The 11,337-nt window shown below is 36.1% G+C and overlaps 1 non-coding gene across 1 annotated transcript; it reads right to left on the bottom strand.

Moving 5' to 3' along the window:
• Positions 1-2,706: 2,706 nt before the first annotated feature.
• Positions 2,707-2,813, bottom strand: LOC131154736 (small nucleolar RNA R71). Its single transcript, XR_009136647.1, has one exon. It is a non-coding gene; the product is annotated as a small nucleolar RNA R71 (small nucleolar RNA).
• Positions 2,814-11,337: the final 8,524 nt, after the last annotated feature.

Genomic DNA, 11,337 nt, shown 5'->3' with positions numbered 1-11,337 from the left:
GCATCTAAATAACTACGTCAATTAGCACAGGGCTGACCTCAACCTTTACAAACAATTCTTACCGGGCTAGATTACTGCCCCCTCTGGCCACACCTGAAATTCAATAGTATTTTTCACAACATAATTGGTACAGTGATTATGCGCCTCAAGTAAAGTAGATTTGTACCCAATATAATATATCACATGCACATCAACATTATAGGTAATGCAAGCTGATTACGTGCTTAAATTGCGTAATTAGGTGCTTTAATTCATGCATTGGGAATCCTATATTGTATTTAAATGCCTAATTAGTCTCAATATTTTAAAATTATGTTCTATTTATAATATTTGAGTTTTATTAAGTAATTTATGAAATTTTGGTATTTTTTCTTGTAGGGCAACTATCGGAAGCCAAAAACCGATGACACTTTTTAATCTGTGCGTAACTCTCTCATCCAACCTCCGATTCAGATTATTTAGGATGTCATAGAAAGATAAGAAAATCTTCTACAATTTTCATGTTTTGCATTTTGCGAAATAATGGATGCATCAAGATCGAAATCAGACGGTGAAGTTAGTATACGCCGTTTTATGGATTATTTTGACAATTTTTCATAATCTTGGTGTAACTTTCTCATCCAAGCTTCGATCAAACTAATTCAAAATTTTGGGAAAATATAAAAAATATTTCTACATCTTTTGTGTTTTAAGCTTTGAGAGTTACGAACTGTAAGAGGGTCGAAAGTGGGCTTGAAAGAGGAGGGCAGTTTGTGTACCTTTGAAAAAAAGAAAAAAAGAAAAAAAAAATGAGATGTGACTTGGCCATGCAGCCGGGTCATCTTAGAAGGGTGAGGCAATGGGTACATAAAAAGGAAAGACAAAAGAATGGAAAGACAAAAGAAAGGAAAGAAAAGCAAAGAAAGGAAAGACAAAAGGAAAGGAATGAAAAAAGTCAATGAGAGGGGGTTTCTTTGGAGAGAGCCGTGTGCAAGAAGAGAGGAGAGGGGGCAGCATGTGCTGCGACAGAGAGGGAGGCTGCATCTTACAGAAAAAAAATAAAAATTTGATTTTTCTTCGAGAGACACACAAGGGAGGCCCAACACATAGAAAGTTTCTTGGGAGAAATTAATTTTTATTTGGGAGCTTTCTTGTGGTTTTCTTTTGGGGGTGCTGTGACGATACACACAAAGCCAGCAAAAGAGAGTTGGAAGAACGCAAAAATAATATCTTTTCAGAATCGGAAGGTGGCGAACAACGAAGGTGTTCAGGGTGTTCGTGACACGCGACGGCGGTGCGGCGAGTGTTGATCTTTCCCGTACGCTCCAAATTGAAGAAAATATGGGGAAATCTGTTATGTTGGATTTAATTTTCAGAATGAACTAAATTTTTGAATTCTAGGAAAACGATGTAGCCAGTTTCGAACTATGCTTGCTCATTGATGCTAATCTGAAGTAATTTTCATTAATGTTTGTTTGAGTTATTCTGTGTCTAATGCTTTTAATTAACTGGTCATTAATTAAATGATTTTAGTCTTGTGATTTGCTACTGAAAGGGGGGAATTATAGGATAGATCTTGGATAATTCAGCATAGGTAAATATAGAGATCGAAAGACTTATATGAACCTACGTAGCATTAAAAATCGAGGGTCTTACTGCGTTCTTGCGTTATTAATTTGCATACTCTTATGTTAAATAATAAACAAGAATAGGTTCTGATTGACTATCGAAAGAGGTTTTTGGAAAAATTGGCAATTTGCTAACAAATAGAGAAAACGAAGTTGAATTAGCTAAATGAGTAAAGCATAATGAGGAACTAGGTGAAATCGGTTTCCTAGAAGTTTTCACCATCATCAATTTGACACGTAGTATCCAGTTTTAAATTCTCCTTAATAGTTTATTTAAAGTAGCTTTGTTTAAATTTCACAGTCTAAAATTATTAATTTTTCTAAATAAAATCAAGGTTAGTAAAATTTCGGTACTTGGTAAAATAAAGACATCAATCCCTGAGGACGATACTCTACACATCATTATATTATAAAACTATGATACTGTGCACTTGCAGTTTGCACCGATCAAGTTTTTGACGCCGTTGCCGGGGATTGAGTTTATCTTATTTTTGCCAATATCGATACAAAGTAATCTTGGTTTTAATTTAGAATTCTCTTTTTATATATTTTATTTATTTATTTTATTTTATTATTATTTTTTTGTATTTTTGGTGTGTTTTTTTTTTTATGTTGGATGCGCAGGGCTAGAACACGTGACATTATTCCTTTTGATCCGGAGATTGAAAGAATGCTCAGAGCACTAAGGAAAAAGAGGGTATTTGCCATGGAGAACGGACAAGATAATGTGCAGCCACGTGCCTTGAAGGATTATGTGCGACCAGTTGTGAATGAAAATTATTCGGGTATCAAACGCCAGCCCATTAATGCCAACAATTTTGAGCTCAAACCTGCATTAATCAGCATGGTGCAGCAGGCCCAATTTAGTGGATTGCCACTTGATGATCCCAATATCCATCTGGCGATGTTTTTGGAGATTTGTGATACTGTGAAGATCAATGGTGTTACTGAAGACACCATTAGACTGAGATTATTCCCTTTCTCTTTGAGGGACAAAGCAAGAGGTTGGCTACGGTCGCTACAACTTGGGAGTATTACTAGTTGGCAGGACATGGCAGAAATTTTTTTAGCTAAATTCTTTCCACCTGCAAAAACAGCTCAACTCAGGAGTGAGATTGGTCAATTCAAGCAGCATGATTTTGAATCACTCTATGAAGCATGGGAAAGGTATAAAGATTTGATTCGACGCTGCCCACAACATGGATTGCCGGATTGGTTGCAAATTCAGATGTTCTATAATGGGTTAAATGGGCAAACGCGGACTTTAGTTGATGTTGCATCTAGGGGAACTTTGATGTCAAAGACACCTAAGGGTGCTACTGCTCTTTTGGAAGAAATGGCCTCAAATAACTATCAATGGCCAACTGAAAGAACTATGGCTAAGAAAGTTGCTGGAATTCATGAATTGGAGCTATTTGCTGCACTTTCAGCTCAAGTCGCTTCTCTATCCCATCATATTTCAGCTTTGACAACTCAGAGGATACCACAAGGTGCAAAATATGTGGTAGCTACAAGTAGGACAGATTCGAGTATTGGAGCGAGTCAAGAACAGGTTCAATACATCAATAATCGGAACTACAATTATCGTGGTGATCCTTTGCCACAATATTACCATTCAGGGCTTTGAAATCATGAGAATTTGTCTTATGGAAATACAAGGAATGTGCTGCAACCTCCTACAGGATTTGAGAGTCATCAAGGTGAGAAGAAGATGCCACTTGAGGATGCCATGATATCTTTTGTTGAGGAGACAAAAGCAAGGTTTAAAAAGACAGATGCACGACTAGACAACATTGAGACTCATTGCAACAATATGGGAGCCACTATGAAGAACCTTGAAATGCAAATTGGGCAACTGGCCACGACTATAAATACCCAACAGAGAGGAACTTTTCCTAGCTACACAGAAGTGAATCCTAAGGAACAATGCAATGTCATCACACTTAGGAGTGGAAGAGAAATTGAGAAATCACCAGCAAAGGAAACCATGTCCACACCTACACCTGAAAAGAATGGCCAAAGCAAGAATAAAGGGGAAGAAGAGGAGATTGTGGATGACACACCAAGAGAGACAGACACGCTTCCAGTAATTTCATTTCCTGACAATCCTCCTATTCTCTCTACTCCACTTCCTTATCCTCAACGCTTTCAAAAGCAAAAATTAGATAAGCAATTTTCTAAAATTTTGGATATTTTTAAGAAAATTCACATAAATATTCCTTTTGCAGATGCCTTGGAACAAACGCCAAACTATGTCAAATTCCTGAAGGAGATCATTTCAAAGAAAAGAAGGTTGGAGGAGTTCGAAACAGTGAAACTTACCGAGGAGTGTAGTGCTATTGTTCAAAAGAAATTGCCTCAAAAATTAAAAGATCCAGGGAGTTTTACTTTGCCTTGCACTATTGGAAATTTATTTTTTGATGAAGTTTTATGTGATCTTGGTGCTAGTATTAATCTTATGCCACTTTCTGTTTGCAGGAAATTGGGACTTGGAGAGATGAAACAAACAACCATTTCGTTGCAACTAGCAGACCGATCCATCAAGTATCCACGTGGAATCATAGAAGATGTATTGGTAAAAGTGGATAAATTTATTTTTCCTGCTGATTTTGTGGTGTTAGATATGGAGGAAGACCAAGAAGTCCCGCTAATTCTTGGCCGACCATTCTTGGCCACTGGAAGGGCTTTAATTGATGTTCAAAAGGGTGAGTTAACATTGAGAGTGGATAAGGAAGAGGTTATGTTCAACATCTACTAAGACATAAGATTCTCAGAAGATCCAAGCACTTGTTTTCGAGTAGATGTCATTCAGCAAGGTGTAGAAAAAGTCTTTCAAAAAGATGTACAAGCTGATCACCTAGAACGATCCTTGCAGCAAATTACAACACAGCAGCGTGTGGGGAGGCTAGAACCTATGGTAGCAAAGACGGATTCTTTAATCTCTAAAGAAAAGATGCAGCAACCTATATCTCTAAAGTTGAAACAATTCCCTGAGCATCTTCGCTATGCATTCTCGGGTGAAGCATATGAAAATGCAAAAATCTACAAAGAGCAGACGAAGAAGTGGCATGAAAAACATATTATCAGGCATGAGTTTGCTCTAGGACAACAGGTTCTACTATTCAACTCACGATTAAGACTTTTACCAGGGAATATATTCAGAGTTAATAGTCAGAGATTGAAGCGCTATTATGGAGAACAAATGGAGAGGAACTATGCATTTATTCCTCTTAGAGATCTTGGTTGATGAAGATTGAAACGTCTGGCTGGAGACGTTAAAACAAGCGCTTATGGGAGGCAACCAAAAGAGTTTTTCTTTTGTTTATTTCTTTTATCTTTATTACTTTACTAATTTATCTATGCACTTTTGAATAAATTAGATTTTTGATGCAGATTTATTTGGCACGAGTACAGAGCTGAAAACTTAATTCCTCTACGGATTCACCAATAAGTCAGGGAAGTTTCTTTCTTTTCTTCAATATTTCTCATTTTTGAATAAAATTGAAAAAAAAAGTGTGAATATGGATGATTAGGCCATGCGTGACACTACTTATGTCCTTTATATACTTGCATATAACCTAGGAGTACACATTGGGTCATTTATGTGTAGTTTCTATATATATGGCTAAACTAGGAATCGTAACTCATTGAAAGTTGATTGGTAGTGCAATTGTGTTAATCTGGCTATATAAACTCTTGTATCTACATGGTATCTCTTGAGGCTAAAAAAAAATACACATTCACGTGACTTGTAGCACTTAGGGTTCCTTGTGAACACTGAGAGAGTGCCCGTGGAGACTTTAACACCTTGTGAGGTACTGTTAAGCCATTTATTGCTCTTTTGAGTTTTGACGTCAACTTAGAGTTCATGAAACTCAACTTTTCCTATTTTTTCTGGATACTCTTTGTACACTAGTCTTGGTTTTTGAATTGCTAGCCTAGAGGTGACATCTAGTGGGGAGATAAAAACTTAGGTCTTGTAGACTATTCAAGATGTGAAGGCCGAACCACCCCTAGAAATAGACTTATTTCATGGACTCTTGTTCGAGCTTAATGCACATGAGTGGTATGAAAACAATAAAAGAAGTGTTATGATTGTCCTAATTGACCATGAAAAGAAAGAAATTGAAAAATGAGCAGAAGAAAGAAAAAAAGAAATAGAAATACCCTAGAAGAGGTGAAAGATTAATACCTACTCCACACAACTACAAAAAAAGTAAGGGACAAGACACATGTTATCCACATATGAAAACTCTTCACCCGCCTAATGCCTCAGATGTATTCACGCCTAATTTGTGAATAAGTTGATCTAGGGTGGTCTCGGTTGGACATGGCGAGTAGGTGAGAAAATGTTAGGGTGTAGGACCCGACACCTCCTAAATAGGCTTGATCCTTTTCAGACTAGTCAACTCCATACATTTAGCGTTTGTTCCTTGCAGTATGTGGGATGTTTGATCATGACACTCCTCCTCATATACGATGAGTGAACCTATCCTTTTTGAGTGTTTTTGAGGGTATACCAGTTAGACCGAGTCAAAGCGATAGTTCTTTAGGTGTCCACGGATATTCGGGGTGTAGTGAGTCACACACATTGCACGTGCTTCAAGATTTCGCCTATTTATACTTAAATTTATATGGCTACATTAACTCTGAATTGTGTTCGCTGGTTAATTTTACGCGAGTTTACTGCTCTTAATGACTATATAATGATGAGATTTGCATGAATGACTTACTTCGAAGTTGTGTGAATTGGGTATGAATGAGTTTGTGTGTAATTTGGTGATATTCCTGTATGTGAAAGGGTATGATTGTGTTGCCTGTGTATTCATTCATTGAAATTGGTATGACACCACCCTGAATTGCATTCACGTTATTTGCTAGGGACTAGCAAAATTTTAGTTGGGGGGTGTGATTACGCGGTTAAATTGCGTAATTAGGTGCTTTAATTCATGCATTGGGAATCCTATGTTGTATTTAAATGCCTAATTACTCTCAATATTTTAACATTATGTTCTATTTATAATATTTTAGTTTTATTAAGTAATTTATAAAATTTTGGTATTTTTTCTTGTAGGGCAACTATCGGAAGCCAAAAACCGACGACACTTTTTAATCTGTTCATAACTCTCTCATCCAACCTCCAATTCAGATTATTTAGGATGCCATAGAAAGATAAGAAAATCTTCTACAATTTTCATGTTTTGCATTTTGCGAAATAATGGATGCATCAAGATCGAAATCAGATGGAGAAGTTAGCATACACCGTTTTATGGATTATTTCGACAATTTTTCGTAATCTTGGCGTAACTTTCTCATCCAAGCTCCGATCGAACTGATTCAAAATTTTGGGAAAAGCTGAAAAAGAGTTCTACATCTTTTGTGTTTTAAGTTGTGAGAGTTACGAGCTGTAAGAGGGTTGAAAGTGGGCTTGAAAGAGGAAGGCAGTTCATGTACCTTTGAAAAAAAGAAAAAAAATAAAAAAAAATAAAAAAATGAGATGTGACCCGGCCATGCAGCTGGGTCTTCTCAGAAGGGTGAGGCGCTGGGTACATAGAAAGGAAAGACAAAAGAATGGAAAGACAAAAGAAAGGAAAGAAAAGCAAAGAAAGGAAAGACAAAATGAAAGGAATGAAAAAAGTCAATGAGAGGGGGTTTCTTTGGAGAGAGCCGTGTGCAAGAAGAGAGGAGAGGGGGCAGTGTGCGCTGGGACAAAGAGGGAGGCTGCATCTTACAGAAAAAAAGAAAAAATTGATTTTTCTTGGGGAGACACACAAGGGAGGCCCAACACATAGAAAGTTTCTTGGGAGAAATTAATTTTTATTTGGGAGCTTTCTTGTGGTTTTCTTTTGGGGATGCTGTGAAGATACACACAAAGCCAGCAAAGGAGAGTTGGAAGCATGCAAAAATAATATCTTTTCAGAATCAGAAGGCGGCGAACAACGGCGGTGTTCGGGGTGTTCGTGACGCGTGACGGCGGTGCGGCGAGTGTTGATCTTTCCCGTACGCTCCAAATTGAAGAAAATATGGTGAAATCTGTTATGTTGGATTTAATTTTCAGAATGAACTAAATTTTTGAATGCTAGGAAAACGATGTAGCCAGTTTCGAACTATGCTTACTCATTGATGCTAATCTGAAGTAGTTTTCATTAATGTTTATTTGAGTTATTCTGTGCCTAATGCTTTTAATTAATTGGTCATTAATTAAATGATTTTAGTCTTGTGATTTGCTACTGAAAGGGGGGAATTATAGGATAGATCTTGGATAATTCAGCGTAGGTAAATATAGAGATCGAAAGACTTGTATGAACCTACATAGCATTAAAAATCGAGGGTCTTACTGCGTTCTTACGTTATTAATTTGCATACTCTTATGTTAAATAATAAACAAGAATAGGTTCTGATTGACTATCGAAAGAGGCTTTTGGAAAAATTGGTGATTTGCTAACAAATAGAGAAAATGAAGTTGAATTAGCTAAATGAGTAAAGCATAGTGAGGAACTAGGTGAAATCGGTTTCCTAGAAGTTTTCACCATCATCAATTTGACACGTAGTATCCAGTTTTAAATTCTCTTTAATAGTTTATTTAAAGTAGCTTTGTTTAAATTTCGCAGTCTAAAATTATTAATTTTTCTAAATAAAATCAAGGTTAGTAAAATTTCGGTACTTGGTAAAATTAAGACATCAATCCCTGAGGACGATACTCTACACATCATTATATTATAAAACTACGATACTGTGCACTTGCAGTTTGCACCGGTCACAAGCTCAGTGATGTGAATACATGTGCAAATAACTCTCAACAAGATATGATCACAATAATCTTCGAAAGTGTTCTAAACAAGTTGTATCTTTGAAACAAGCTAAATGAAATCTCAATATCAAATCAGGGTTTCAAAGATGTTAATCAAATATTTAAAATTAATCTCAATAGCAAATCAGGGTTTCAAAGATGTTAATCAAATATTTAAAATTAATCTCAATAGCAAATCAGGGTTTCAAAGATGTTAATCAAATATTTAAAATTAACTAAAAATATTTTCTTCCAATATAATGAGCACAAGAGTAGTTTGAAAATATTTTAAGTTGTAGAAAAATATTTTGCACAATAAAATGAAACCTATAGGAATCTTGCAATGACAATGCAAAGATCCTTAAGCTTGTTAGTTTATCCCAACACAAGATTTATGATGTTCAAATATGTGGGATAAACCTAGCTAAACTCTCCAAAAATAATATCAAACAATCAACCAAACAAATGGGAGTATTAGCACTATCTAATAAACACAAGAACAATCAATAAACTCTCACAATATCAAGATGTATCAAGGGAATGAATATTTGAGCGTATTTTGGGCAAAATGAGATTTTGAGATAGAGGATTTTTGCTAATGATTTTGACTAATCTCTACTTAATCTTCACAAATGAACCCATATTTATAGACAAAGTAAAAAATATAACCGTATGGGACCTATTGGATATTCTTAGAAAAGTATAAAAACACTTAAGAGTAATTAACCTATTTTAACCCTTATTTACCTCGGGTAAAATAAATTTAACCTGAGAAGGTTCGCGTGGCTAAACTGAGATTTGGTTGCCCAAACAAACTCATTTTAAAAAATAGTTTAAAATAGTTTGGCAGCCCGAGTCATGATACAGTAGCCTGAACAAAGTTAGTAGCATTTGTTCGTAGATTCGGGTGCCCGGTCAGTGGGTTGGTTGCCCGAACACAGAGGTTCGGTTGCCTGGACTAGTTTTTGAACTGAACTCTTTGGCAGCTCGAGTTGGTGGGGAATCCCTATAAGAGGGTTTAGGGGCCAAAGGAAGGTAGGTTAAAAAACGGTTCAGTTGCCCGAGAGCTAGGTCAACTATTGACTTTTCAACAGTATGGGCACCCGAGGAGTTTTGAACTCCTGGGGTTCAGTCACCTGAGGTCTCTCAAATTTCCCTAAAATGTTCAATTCAATTTATATTTAACACTCATGATTGTGAATGATATTTGTGCATTAGTGTTTGGGACTTAAGGTCTTACAAGGGTCTTTTCTAAGGTCATTTTGAGATAGTCCCAAAAATCTGGCGTTGGTTGATGAAAGGTCGACCGAAGGGTGACCTATGGTCAAACTTTGGTCATGTCGAGTTTACAAAACTGACATGCAAAGATTATTATAGACCGATATAAATCATTACAAACCCAAATATAAAATATAAAGATACAACTAGAAATAGACATCAGTCTTCATGCATTGCTCATTTTCAAATCCATGGAATACACTGAAAAATGTGTGCATTTAAGTGCGTCTCAGCTTCCATCTCTCATCTGTCATCTGTCATTTGTGCTTAGACAAGTAATCATGTCCATACATTCAAAGCACACAGATGAGATACTATGATTTGTCATAATCAAAACAGGGAGCTGACCAAAAAGTCACATTATGTATTCAAACAAAATATTCACAACAAAGTATTCACATTTGATTATATGCTTATTCAACCAACAAATTAATCACATGTTTATTTAAACAAAGTATTCACAATTAATCCCATATACAAAACCACATGCTTTGCCAATTTATTCACAAAAGGGAATAATTCAAAGGACTCATTAATTTTGAATTTTGGGATAATTAACAATTAACCATTGGCTAAACTCTCAAACATCCTCAGTGGAGTCGCCAAGCTATCACGATGTTCTTGGACACGAGGTGAACGCAATTGTTGCCCCGGGTGCGTGAACTAGAAAAGGTGGTTTTAAAAATATTTTCTTTTCATGTAAAACATGGGGTGATGGAGTTGCCACTAACCTTTTGTAGTGTAGTTAGAACACTTGATAACTACCCAATCAAGGATAGAATCGGTCTACGTTACCAAAGTTGAGTTCAGGAGTTCGATTACGTAAGGGGAATGTATTAGCACCCCCTATGCATCGATCCTACAGAAGGTACCTAATTAATCGAAAATTATCCCACAAATTAAATGTGATAAGTCTTTGAAATTACTCCCTTTCAAAAATTGTGAAAAAATTCCCAAAATGAATACTATATAGATATTCCCTCATAACTGGGACATGTCGTACTCCGAAGAGCTCATGCCTTCCTTTTAAATCATTTAGATGGGAAAATCGAGAAAATATTGTACAAAAATATCTCCTAGATCGAATTGCTTCACAAACTCCATAGAATTTTTCAAAATATCAAATAGTATTTTTTTTTTCAAATTTTTCTAGGAGGTTTTTAAACTCATTCGAAATGAAAAGATTGCAAAAACAACTTTCCGGGCCTCAAAAACATTTTTTTGGATCTTCCTCTAATTTTTTTGAATTTACTTTTTATGAATTTCCCGCATTTTTGGATTTTTAAGCAATTAAATAATATGATACAAAAATAAATAATGAAAATAAGAAAACTAGTGTGAAACCGGTTTAGTGGGTTAACCGTGAAAGTGTTCGCTTTAAGGGTGTGTGTAAATGTGTGTTAACAATGTGCGTAAGAGTGTGTGCTAACCAGTGCGTGAGTTAATGTGTGTAGAGTGTGTGTTAAGGTGTGTGCATGAGGTGCGTGAGTTAGTGTGTGTTTAGCATGTGTGAATAGGGCGTGAGTGTGTGCATGAGGTGCGTGCGGGTGAGTGTAAACGGTGTGTTTTTAAGTGTGTGAGTGAGTGTAAACAGTGTGTGTTTTTTAGTGCGTACATGAGTGTAAACAGTGCGTGTTTTTTAGTGTGTGAGTGAGTGTAAAC

Source organism: Malania oleifera, chromosome 4 (genome assembly GCF_029873635.1).
Source record: "Malania oleifera isolate guangnan ecotype guangnan chromosome 4, ASM2987363v1, whole genome shotgun sequence".
NCBI lineage: Eukaryota > Viridiplantae > Streptophyta > Magnoliopsida > Santalales > Ximeniaceae > Malania > Malania oleifera.
Note: the sequence above shows the minus strand (reverse complement) of the source record. Positions and strands in the feature narration are given on the sequence as shown.